This window comes from Octodon degus, unplaced genomic scaffold (genome assembly GCF_000260255.1).
Source record: "Octodon degus isolate 3935 unplaced genomic scaffold, OctDeg1.0 scaffold00129, whole genome shotgun sequence".
In the NCBI taxonomy this organism is placed as follows: domain Eukaryota; kingdom Metazoa; phylum Chordata; class Mammalia; order Rodentia; family Octodontidae; genus Octodon; species Octodon degus.
Window position 1 is genome coordinate 1807948 of NW_004524705.1, and position 12300 is coordinate 1820247.

The 12300-nt window shown below is 37.8% G+C and overlaps 2 pseudogenes; both read left to right on the forward strand.

The window, feature by feature from the left end:
- The first annotated feature begins 4393 nt into the window (after window positions 1-4393).
- Window positions 4394-4826, forward strand: LOC101562252 (annotated as a pseudogene).
- A 1477-nt stretch (window positions 4827-6303) lies between these two features.
- The window catches only part of LOC101562651, a 25928-nt pseudogene continuing 19931 nt past the window's right edge, over window positions 6304-12300 (forward strand).

The following is a 12300-nucleotide window of genomic DNA, read 5'->3' on the forward strand; positions in this document are numbered from 1 at the left end:
ACCCACTAAAGGCTCAGGGCTGGATACTGACACACAGAGCCCTACTGTCCCTCACCGGGTGGTTCACCTTCCTCTCCAAGAAGCTGGGTCTTTCACCCATTACTCAGGATCTCAGCAAGCAAGCCCACCAATACAATTTCATCCTAAGTTTTTTGAAATCTGCCAAAGACAAATGAGCAATAAGCAAGGTAATACTGAAGAATTAAAAATGCGAAAGCAATTCAGGGCTTGTTATTAGGTCAGGGATAACTGAGAGTCTCTTTGCTTATTTACTGTCTGCTACCCCTATGAACCCCGAAAATGATGTCTGTGCTTTATCACAAAGAGACAGGGGTATTGCGAGATCCAAAGGGGCTTATTAAGTTTTCAGAGATGCTGCTATCTCCATCAATCCCTTTGCATTAAGTATTTTTATTTATGATGAGAATTGGTGTCCAAGTCCAAAGGTGCACTCCTGTAGGCCTGGTTACTTTCTCTGAAGGCTGAAGCACGTTTCTGGCCATCTGAAGGTTGTCTAGGTAACATAGCAAACTCTGGTTAAAATACAAACAAACAAATACATACCTCCACATAAACAAACAAATGATAAAGAATGATAATCTTTAGCAAGTGAAAATATATAAACAACTATATATATATAGTGTGTGTGTGTGTGTGTGTATGTGTGCGCATTATTGGCATAAAAATGACAGATCATTGGAACAGAATGGAGCCCCAAGCAATTGGCCTCTAAATATACTTAACTGATGGCTGGAAAATGAGCAAGGGCAGTACAATGACGCAAAGGTTGTCGTTCAACCAATGGTGATTAAACAACTGAATGCCACCTACGGAAAATGAAACAGATGAATGGATAAGGAAAAGGTGGCGTTTGTACACAGTGGAGCACTACTCTGCCACAAAGAAAGCCAACCTTGAATCACTGTAGGAAAATGGACGCACCTTGAGACCACAGTGTTATGTGAAGTAAGCTGGATACACAAACTTAAAGGTTACGTGGGTTCTTTTCCAAAGTATAAATAAAGAGCAAAATAAAAGATAGATAACAAGAAATAGATAGATTGTTTACAAAAGGGAATGAGATAAAAAAAAAATGCAGGAAGAAGGAGGCACAGAAGGAGAATAGAATGCAAAAAAGAATTAAGATGTGTCACATAAATGCACCAAGTGCACACAAGGAATATAATCATTATTACTGCAAACATGGACCAATAAAAAATGAAAATAATAATCTACACATAGACTGTGTCCTCCACAAAAATTAGCCCAAAAGGGTGATAACTTTAAATGTAAAATACGGTAACACTCTTAGAACACAGCAGAAGAGAATATTTTCTAGATCTTGGATACAGCATTAATCTTCAGATATAACAAAAAAAACTAAATAGCTAGACTTCATTAAAATTAAAATGTGCTCTATCTTCACTTACTTATAGAAAGTGAAAAAACTGATCCCATAGAAGGACAGTGTACAACACTGGTCACTAGAGCAGGAGGAAGAAGGGACGGCTGGGTGGGTAACAGGTGCAAGCAACAGAACCATCAGTGACATTGTTCTGTAACAAAAGAGCAATTATACTCTGCAACACTTTGCTATATATATTTCAAATTCAAAGGAACAGAAGCGCATGAAAGCCATTAACACAGAGAAATGATAAATGATTGAGGAGAAGATGTTACTTACAGGAACCAAACTGTGTACATATACTGAATTTTCGTACTGTACCCACAAAATATTGCAGATATGATGTTAACTTAAAAGTTTTAAACCTCACAGCAAAAAAAAAAAAAAAAAAAAAAAAAAAAAAAAAAAAAAAAAACAAAAGAATGAGAAGACAAGCAATAGTATGGGAGAAAATATCAGCAAAAGACACATCTGATAAAGGACTGCGATATAAAACATGCAAAGAACTATTAAAACTGAATGAGGATGCTGAAGGTATATTGTTTAGTGAAAGAACATATCTTATCATGTGTGAGGCCCTAAGTTCAATTCCCAGCCCCCCTCAAAACAAAACCACTGTCAAATAAGAAAACTGAACAGACCCTTCAAAATGGGCAAAAGGAGGAACCAAGTGGCTGGCCCGTTCCCCTGTACTACACAATGGCAATTGGGATTAAAGTGCCTGAAACTCAGCCACCGGCTCAGCCGCAGGAACCTAAGGTAAATCCACTCTAACAAGGGGAAACACTTTTCATACAAACTCCTAATTTACAAGTGGTCCTGTTACCTAACTATAGACTTTGCTCCTTTTGTCTAAAGTACAAAATCAATAGTTAACCACAGTTTGTCAATTTCTAAATTTTGCTTGATGCTATCCTTATTCCTTATTGTACTACTGTAGCTAGGATGTCATATCTATTGTGATCACTTGTTTTCCCTTGAATAAAAATATTGGAAAACTCTGGGGTAATAACACCACCACAGTCCTACACCTAAAGACTGAGGACAAGGCAAACAAACCAGTACCCCACTCTCAATTAATTGGGAAGGCAGGATCTCAAGACAGACACAAATCAAGAATCTCGGACACACAGAAGATATCCTTGAAGATCAGATTTTTCCTAGACAGGCCTTGAGAGTAGTGAATAGCTCCATTCTACCAATACTCACAATGATCATGACAGAAATCAAAATAAAAATTTCTTTTTGCAATAGAAAATATCAAGATAAGGAAGCAAAATGCAATCTCAGGCCTGCAGCCCACCCAGAACAAGTCCAGGAGACATGAACATAGAAGAAATGGGAAGTCACAGACCTGGACTTTCTGAAATGATAGCAACTGAAGTAAAGAAACAACTCCAGTAGGCTGCAGAGGAAATAACAATCAAAAGTAATATCTGGGCTGGTGAGATGGCTCAGTGGTCTAAAGCACCTACTTGGAACAAGCTTGGCAAAGCACAGGGACCGCGGTTCGATCCCCCAGCACCACATGCCAGCCAGCCCCGCCCCCTGGTGGGCTGAGCTGGCCACACACACACACACACACACACACATAAATAAATGTTAAAAAAAAAAAAAGAAAATGTAGCTGTAAAAAAAACAAACAAAAGTAATATCTGAGGTTAAAAAAAAATGACAAACATAATGAAAGAATTGATGAGCACATCTAAAGAAGTTATAGATTTAGAAAAAATAGAGAAGCATAGAAAAGGATGAAAATCTTGAGTGGACAATATAGGAAAGAATTAGAATGGATGAAACAGATCCAAAGAGATATCCAGGAAATTAAAATTTTCACTGAAATCTGGCAAAATTGCTTCAATAAACTGAAGACAGACTTTCAGACCTTGAGGACAGCATTGCAGCTAGTGATCATGAAAGGAAAGAGCTCTTAAAAATACCAGGGAACCAGGTAATAACAATTCAATAGCTTTGAGATGATGCAAAGAAGAAAAAACATGAGACTGATAAGTGTCAGTGAAAAAGCAGAAGTCCAAACAAATGACATAAAGACTATTTGCAAAAGTAATGGCAGAAAATTTCCCAAGTATGGGAAAAGAATCTGACATACAAGTAAGTGAGGCACATAAACTTTGATTAGCCTTAAACAAAATAAATTTACACCTAGACATATAATAATCAAGAGCATAGAATTTAGCATAAGAACAGAATAAGAAAACCTGTTAGAAAACACACTATGTAGCCCAGGCTGGCCTCTAGCAGTGTGTTCTCCAACAGGTTTTCATATTCTGTTCTTGTGCTGAACTTCTGTGCTCTTGATTATTATATATCTGGGTGTCCAGCTTGAAATACATGGTGAAACCTTGCATCAAAAACAAAAAAAGAGGGGCTGGTGAGATGGCTCAGTGGTCTAAACACCTACTTAGAACAAGCTTAGCAAAGCACATGGATGGCAGTTCAATCCTCCAGCACCACATGCCAGCCAGCCCCGCCCCCTGGTGGGCTGAGCTGGCCACACGCATGCACGCACACACACACACACACACACACACACACACACACACACATTAAATAAAAAAAACTAAAAAAAAATTCATTTAAAAAAATAAAAATAAAATTATTTTTTAAAAAAAGGGTGCTTAGCACCTCAGAAGCAGATTTGCAGTATACAGTACTCTTAGATTATGGACTGCTCCTTATTGCTCTATCTTCCTGGTCATTGTGTTTATATTCTATTTGCATATATTTAAGTTTTTGTTTCTTTGAAAATACAAGTAAGATAACGTATTTTTCTTTTCAGTGTCTGGCTTAATTTCTATTATCATAATGCCCTTCAAGTTTATTTGTATTGTTGAGAATGACAATATCTCCTTTTTTAAGGATAAATAATAGTCTTATTGTATACATGCATACATTTATAACTTACTGAGTATCTCTTGATATATAGGTTTCACCCTGTCCCCTGGCTGGCAGCGTGGAGGCTGTACGATGCCTGGAGTTACTATAAAAGATGTAAACCAGCAAGAGCTCGTTAGAGCTCTGGCAGCCTTTCTCAAATTCTGGGAAGCTGAAAGTCCCCAAATGGGTGGAGAGTCAAGCTGCCCAAGCATAAAGAGCTTGCCCCCTCTGATGAGAACTGGTTCTACACACGAACTGCTTCCACAGCTCAGCACCTGCACCTCCAGAGTAGTGCTGGGGTTGGCTCCATGACCAAGATCTAAGGTGGCCGTCAAAGGCATGATGTCATGCCCAGCCACTTCAGCTGAGGTTCCAAAGTGTGGCATGCCGAGTCCTCCAAGCCCTGGAGGAGCTGAAAATGGTGGAAAAGGACCAAGACGGGGGCCACAAGCTGACACCACAGGGACAGAGTGATCTGGATAGAATCACAGGAAAGGTGGCAGCTGCCAGCAAGAAATATTAGAACAAAGGATGCTGGGTTAATAAATAGCCTCATTCATAATCCTGGTTAAAAAAAGATATAAAGGTTTCTATATTTTGATTTTTTGAATAATGCATCAATAAATGTGGACATGCAGATAGTCAAAAATAAAAAATAAAAATAAAGAAAAAAAAACCTGTTAGAGAAAAAAAAAAACAGATTACCTCTAAAGGCAAGCCCATCAGAATCATGGCAAAGTTTACCACACAAACCATCAATCACGAAGAGCTTGGAGTGAAGTATTTCAAGTCCTGAAAAAAAAAAAAAAAAAAAAAAACCAGCTTCCAATGCAGATTGATAGACCCTATAAAACTATATTTCAAAGTTAATGGAGAAATAAGATACTTCCATGACAAAGAACAACTGAAAAAGTTAATGACCACCAAACAAACACCACGAAGAGTACTAAAGGATATTCCAGAAAAAGATAAAAATGACTGAAATTTCAGGAACAACAGAAGAAACCATCAAACAGGGCAAGCAGTTAAACCGAAGGGAAAAATAGGGAACCAACAGCAGGAAAATAACATGACAAAGATAAACCAATACATATCAGTTACACCCATCAATGTAAATGGCCTCAACCTACCAATCAAAAGAAACAGACCAGCAGAGTAGAACAAGAAACGAAACCCAACAGCATTCTGTATATAAGAAACACATTTAACTCAAAAGGAAATTCATAGACTGAAAGTCAAAGGATGGAAAACAACGCTCCATGTGACAGGAACTGAGAAAAAAGCAGGGGCAGCTGTTCTGTTTGAAGACAATGGGAACTTCAAACCAAGAATGATCAAACAAGATAAAGATGGTCACTACATAGTTCTTAGGGGAAAGCTTCAAGAGCAAGAGCCAACAATCATAAGTATATATGCATCAAATATGGGAACACCCAACTACATAAAACAAATATTAATAGACATGAAAAATCAAATAATTATTAACACAATTGTAATGGGGGACTTTAACACCCCATTGTCACAAAGAGATTGATCAACTAGAAAAAAATCACCAAAGAAATAACAGAACTGAACTAAACTTGTGAACAAAAGTACTTACTAGACATTTATAGTGTTTCATCAAACAACATCAGAATACACATTCTTCTCAGCTGCAAGTGGGATGTTCTCTAAAATATACCACATACTAGCTTACAAAACATGCTTAAGTAAATGCAAAGGAATGGAAATAATCCCATGCATATTCTCTGACCATAGTGCAACGAAATTAGAAATTAAAAAGAAACCACAAAAACTCAATAAACACATGGGAATTAAATAACATACTTCTGAACAATCAATGGGCTACAGCTGAAATTAAACACCATCTACAATCAAATGAAAATACAAATACATCTTACCGGAACCTGTGGGATACAATCAAAGCAGTCCTTAGAGGGAAATTTATAGTGGGGAGCTCTTACACCAGGAAAACAGAATGAGCACAAATAGATAACCTAATGTCGTACCTCAAGATTTTAGAAAAAGAAGAGGAAGTAAGGCCAAAGCCCCTAGAAGGGAGGAAATTATAAAGATCAGAGCAGAAATGAATGCAACTGAGATGAGGAAGATAATACAAAGAATCAATGAATTGAAGCATTTTGAAAGAATAAATAAAATTAATAAGCCCCTAGCCAACTTTATCAAATAAAGGAAAGAAAAACTAAAATTCATGCAATAAGGAATGCCAAGGGTAAAAATCACTACAGTTTCTGTGGAAATTCAGAAGATCATCAATACTTAATTCAAAAATCTTTACACTCATAGGATAGAAAACACAGAGGAAATGGGTAGCATGCTAGATACACATTAACTACTAAGGTAGAATAAAGAAAATATAAAACTTCTGAATAAACAAATATTAGTTAATGAAATTGAAAACGTAATTAAAACTTACCAACAAAGGAAGACCCACATCCTGATGGATTTGCAGATGAATTCTGCAAGAAGGGTCTAGAAGATTTAATGCTAATATTCTTCAAACATGTCAATGAAACTGAAAGAGAAGCATTTCTCCCTAACTCACTTCTGGAGGCAAGTATTACCCTGACACCAAAGCCAGAGAAAGACTCAACCAAAAAAGAGAATTGCAGGCCAGTTTCCCTAATGAACATAGATTTTAAAATTATCAATAAAATACTAGCAAACAGAATGAAGAAAATCATTAAAAAGATTCTGCACTATGACCAACTGGGATTCATCCTAGGAATCCAGGGATGGTTCAACATACACAAATCAATAAATATAATTTACCATATCAACAGAGCCAAAGATAAAAACCATATAATCATTTCAATAGATAAAGAAAGAGCTTCTGACAAAGTCCAAAACTTATTTATGATAAAAACCCTATAGAAAATCGGAATAGGTGGTCTTTATATCAATCTGAAAAAGCCATCTATGACAAACCAACAGCCAATGTCACAACAATGGGACAAAAATTGAAAGCTTCCATTCTAAAATCAGGAACAAGATAAGGATGTCCACTATCACTACTCCTTTTCAATATAGTTCTGGAAACATTAGCCAGAGCAACTACACAAAAGAGAGAAATAGAAGGAATAAGGAAATGACAGGAAGAAGTTAAATTACCATTATTTGCACATGACATGATGCTCTACATAAATGTTCCCAAGAACTCCACCAAAAAACTCCTATAATTAATACATTCAGTAGCATACCTATATACAAAGTCAACACTCAAAAATCAACAGTATTCCTGTACACAAACAACAAACTCAGTGAAAAAGAAATTAGAGAAATCACACCCTTCACAATAGGATCCAAAAAAGTGTAAAACTTAGGAATCAATCTAACAAAGGAAGTAAAAGATCGATACATTGAAATTTATAGTACTGTGAAAACGAGAAGAGGATTTCAGAAAATGGAAAGATATTCCCCTTGCTGATGGATAGGAAGAACCAATATTGTGAAAATTGGCATACTCCAAAAACTGTAATACAGATTTATTGTAATCTCAATCAAAATACCATTAGCATACCTCATGGATCTAGAGAAAACATTTTAAAATTTATTGGAACCCAAAGAGTCCTAAAATAGCAAAGGCAGTCCGAGCCAACAAAAGCAAGGCAGGAGGCATCATAGTCCCTGATTTGAAATTATACCATAAAGCTAATGTGATACAAATCAGCATGGTACTGACAAAAACCAGATCTGAGGATCAATGGAACAGTTTAGAAGATGCAGGCACAACTAGAAACACACTCAGCCCCTTATCTTTGACAAAAGGATCAAACGTTCACTAAAAGAAACATGGCCTCTCTAATAAATGATGCTGGAAAAACTGACTTTCTACATGCCAAAGGCTAAAATTAGACCCATTTCTATCATCATGCACTAAACTAAAGTCAAAATGGATCAAAGATTTAAATATTAAAATAGCAACACTGAATATACCTGAGGAGAAAGTAGATAGAAATATTGAAGACATAGGGGTAGGCAGAGAGTTCATGAACAAAAAACAAACTTCTTGGGAAATACTTCAAAGAATCAATAACTCAGATTTTATCTTATTAAAAAGTTTTGTGCATAAAAGAAATCATCAACAAAGTGAAAAGAAAACCCACAAATTGGGAAAATACTTTAACTGTCTCTCAGACGAAGAACTTCTATCTAGAACATACAAAGAATTTTTAAAAATAGGTCCCCAAAATCCAAAGACCCAGTCCCAAAACTGAGATCTGTGATAAATATACACTTCTCACATGAAGAAATACAAATAACAAATAAATATATGAAAAATGTCCAACATTATTGGCCATTCAAGAAGTACAAATTAAAACAACAGGAAGATTCCATCTTACCCCGGAAAAAATGACTATCATCAAGAAATCAACTAATAACAAATGTTGGCTGCATTGTAAAGAAGGAATTCTTCTCCATTGTTGGTGGAAGTGTAGACTGGGACCACCAGTGTGGAGATTCCTCGAGAAACTAGGATTAGTGGCCCCATTTGGCCCAGCTATTCCTCTTCTGGGTAGTTTCCCAGGAATAAATGAAAACATCATAACACAGTGACATATAAGCATTCACTTTTATAGCAGCAAGATTTGTAATAACAGAATCTAGTAGAAATTAACAGTGCAGTTCTCTTAGCTAGCTTGTGTATGTGCGTGTATCTTTTTTCCTCTTCCTTCTTAGTCTCTTTTCTCCCATCCCAGATTTTCTTTCTTTTCAACAGTTTTTTTCCCCTTTCACTGTATCTCTTATAACTTTTGGATGTTTATTCTTTCAGTTTTTTATACTAGGAAGACAATACAATGTTTACACACGTGGGTCTGGTTTATTTCACTTATAAGAATGGTCTCTAGTTGCATATATTTACATATAAAAGCCTTGAGTTTATCTTCCTTTATAGCTGAGTAGTACTCCATTGTATAAAAATGCATCTTTTTTTTAAAGTCCATTCCTCAGTTGATGGACATTTAGGTTGTTTTTAAGATTCTGTTATTACAAATAAACATCTAAAAGGTATAATAGATACAGTGAAAGGGGAGAACAACTGCTCAAAAGGAAGGAAAATCTGGGATGGGAGAAAAGAGAATAAGAAGGAAGGGGAAAAAAGATATATGTACATACACAAGATAGCTAAGATAATTGCACTCCTAATTTCTACTAGTCCACTGAAAGGAACAGTTAGTACTTATGTTTTTTGATCAACTTAAATGCTTATGTCTTGTAATCTGAGCAATTACTTTGAAGATAACAATATGTAATATAATAATCATTAATTTCCTATCACATTGTTTTGAAATTCTGTATCATTTTTATTGTTTTTTACTCTCTTTAAAATAAGAAACAAAAAGGCAGAAGACCTGAAAACATCTCTCAAAAAGACATACAGATGCACAGAAAAGATGTTAGAGCAGTATGCATCACCAGGAAGCTACCCAAAACCCCAAGACTACTGTAACACATTGAAACACTGTACAAAAGAAAGAGAGAAACACTGTACACATACTAGAACGGTCAACTCCAGAACACAGAGTGACCGCAGGGTTGGGGTGAGAGGGCCTTGTGCTCACTTCACGCCACTTTGGAGGGCGGACCAGTGGCTCTTGCAACGCTAATCAACATATCCACCAGTACTTGGTCTCCTGGCCTACATGAACGGAAAGTGTGCACTCACATGCATCCTGCACACAGGTGCTTTATCCACATTACACAGGCTGCGCAAGTTCTGAATGACACCACAGAAGCCAGTGCAGTATCACCCATTTGTGAAAAGTGGCAGGACAGGATGAGTGTGCAAAGAGCCTGTCCCAGCACACGGTCAGCGATGGCGACAGTGGTGCTGCTGTGCTCCAGGATGTGGAGACCATAGAAGGGTGGAGCGAGGCTAAGTGGGAATCTACTTGCCACAGTTTTGCTATAAGGATAAAGGTTATCTTTTTAAAGTTTACTTTTTCACAGTATGTCTATCTGTGGACCTGGAGAAGGAGAGAGGTCTCCTAACACTTGCAAGCCTGCAGGAGAGCTGAAGCCACTTCTCTTCTGGTGTAAGGAGGAAGATGTCTCCACCACAGCTTACTGTGTGGACAGCCAATTCCAGCACCCATCAGCTGGCATCCAGGAACCTACAGGACAAAGAGGCCTTGCTCCACCTCAGGAGCCACAGTCACCCATGCCACTGTGCACACCATGGGAAGCCCCAGCCAAACTGTACTTCACCTGCCTACCTTTAATCTAGAAACTAATTTGTTTTCAAAATATGCACAGTAAATAGTGCTATTGCTGTAGAAATAGTACACAATGAAATACCCAAACATCCTTTGGGTTCCTTTATAAGTGAAGTTGTTCAGAGCACGTAGAAGTCTCTATGATTTACTTGAAAAGTTTTCTAACAGTGTAGTGGGTAACAAAATGAAGCATCCACAAAAGAAGGAGTCAACTTAATCCATTTAATTTTTAATTGAATCCAGGAAGCCTTGTGATCTCATTCAACTAGCCATTCCATTAGGGCACAGAGCCACATTTATCTCATTAACTGTCACCCAGATGAGCACCTTGGATTGAAATGTGCGTCTTACAAATGAAATGAACATGGATTTTAGGTGCAGTCAACATGCATTAAGATCTGTTGGGTATTTTTAATGTAAATCAAATCCATACTATAAGCCTACTACACAAAATACAATATTTATTAAATTCATAGCATGTAAATAGTTTCTCATTTTATAAGTATAAACAAACTCCAAGAAAGAGTATATTTAAATATCTGAAATCAGTGTGCTAAAACTAAGGAAAAGTGTCTTCAAACTTTGAACTCACGTGTTGATCAGCAAGCCAGCAGCCGTTGGAAGAATCCCAAGTGTGGCTGAAAACAGCAGCTCCAGCTTAGGCGTTGGGGGTGATCTTTTCTTACTGGAGTACTGGGGACTGCACCCAGCGTCCTGTGCACACAAGGTAAGGGCACTGCCCTGTCCAACTCTGCAGCTCTCTTAACATTGGAGACAAGCTCTCACCCAGCTGCCCAGGATGGCCTTGAATGTGCAACCCCCTGCCTGGGCCTCTGGAGTAGCTGGGGTCTCGCAAGTGCACCCCCTGCTACACAGAGGATGAGGAGCTAGAACCATAAACTATTCAGCAGCAGGAACCTTTTGTGTCTCCTACACCTCTCCCACCATTTGGCAGACTTTAATGTGGGGCAAGAAAGTAGGTGGAATCTGAGGACAAAGGGGGACCCCAGCCATGATAAATCTATGTCTCTGATTAGATAGGGGGAGAATAAATGGCATTTCAGAGACAAGAAAGGAAGGAACATTTTTTACCCTTCATATTCCATGAAGCAAGCAGAGGCTCCTTCCAAAATAATCCTCATTTATCCACAGCCCGGAACCCACCTCCCCAGAGCAAGCAGTCAAAAATTAGGGCTGTCCCACGGAAATGTGAGGTCTGAGGCATTCTTCATTGGTAACAACTACAAGTAACGCAAAATGACACATGCTTTACTTAACCAGCAGAAAAAGAGGGCCAGGGACATTTTCCTGCCTGGACCAGGAACATGGGAAAGAAGACTGGCCAGGAACACAAATTCTTCTACCAGACTGTGCATGCTGGTCATTTCAGTTCCACTTTATTCTCCTGCACCAAAGCAAGTGTCCTCTTAGATGCGCCTCACTACAGCCATCCATAAGAGCATTCCCTGGAATCCACAAGCCAGCACATCTAGTTACGTGGAGTGCTCCACTAACCAACACCCTCAGCTGATCGATCTTACTAGATGAACAGCGAAGAAAATAAAACCACTGTTTCAAGAAGTCACGCACAAAAGCTAAGTGCAAGAGCTAATCAGTACAAGCACCAGCCCCGGTACTCCTAACCTTGCTTCCAAAACTTATTTTTTTTTTCCAAAGTTTTATTGATAAACAGATAGCAATGAGACAGTTTCAAATCAAATCGGAAGTACAGTTTCAACAAATAATACACTGCATATA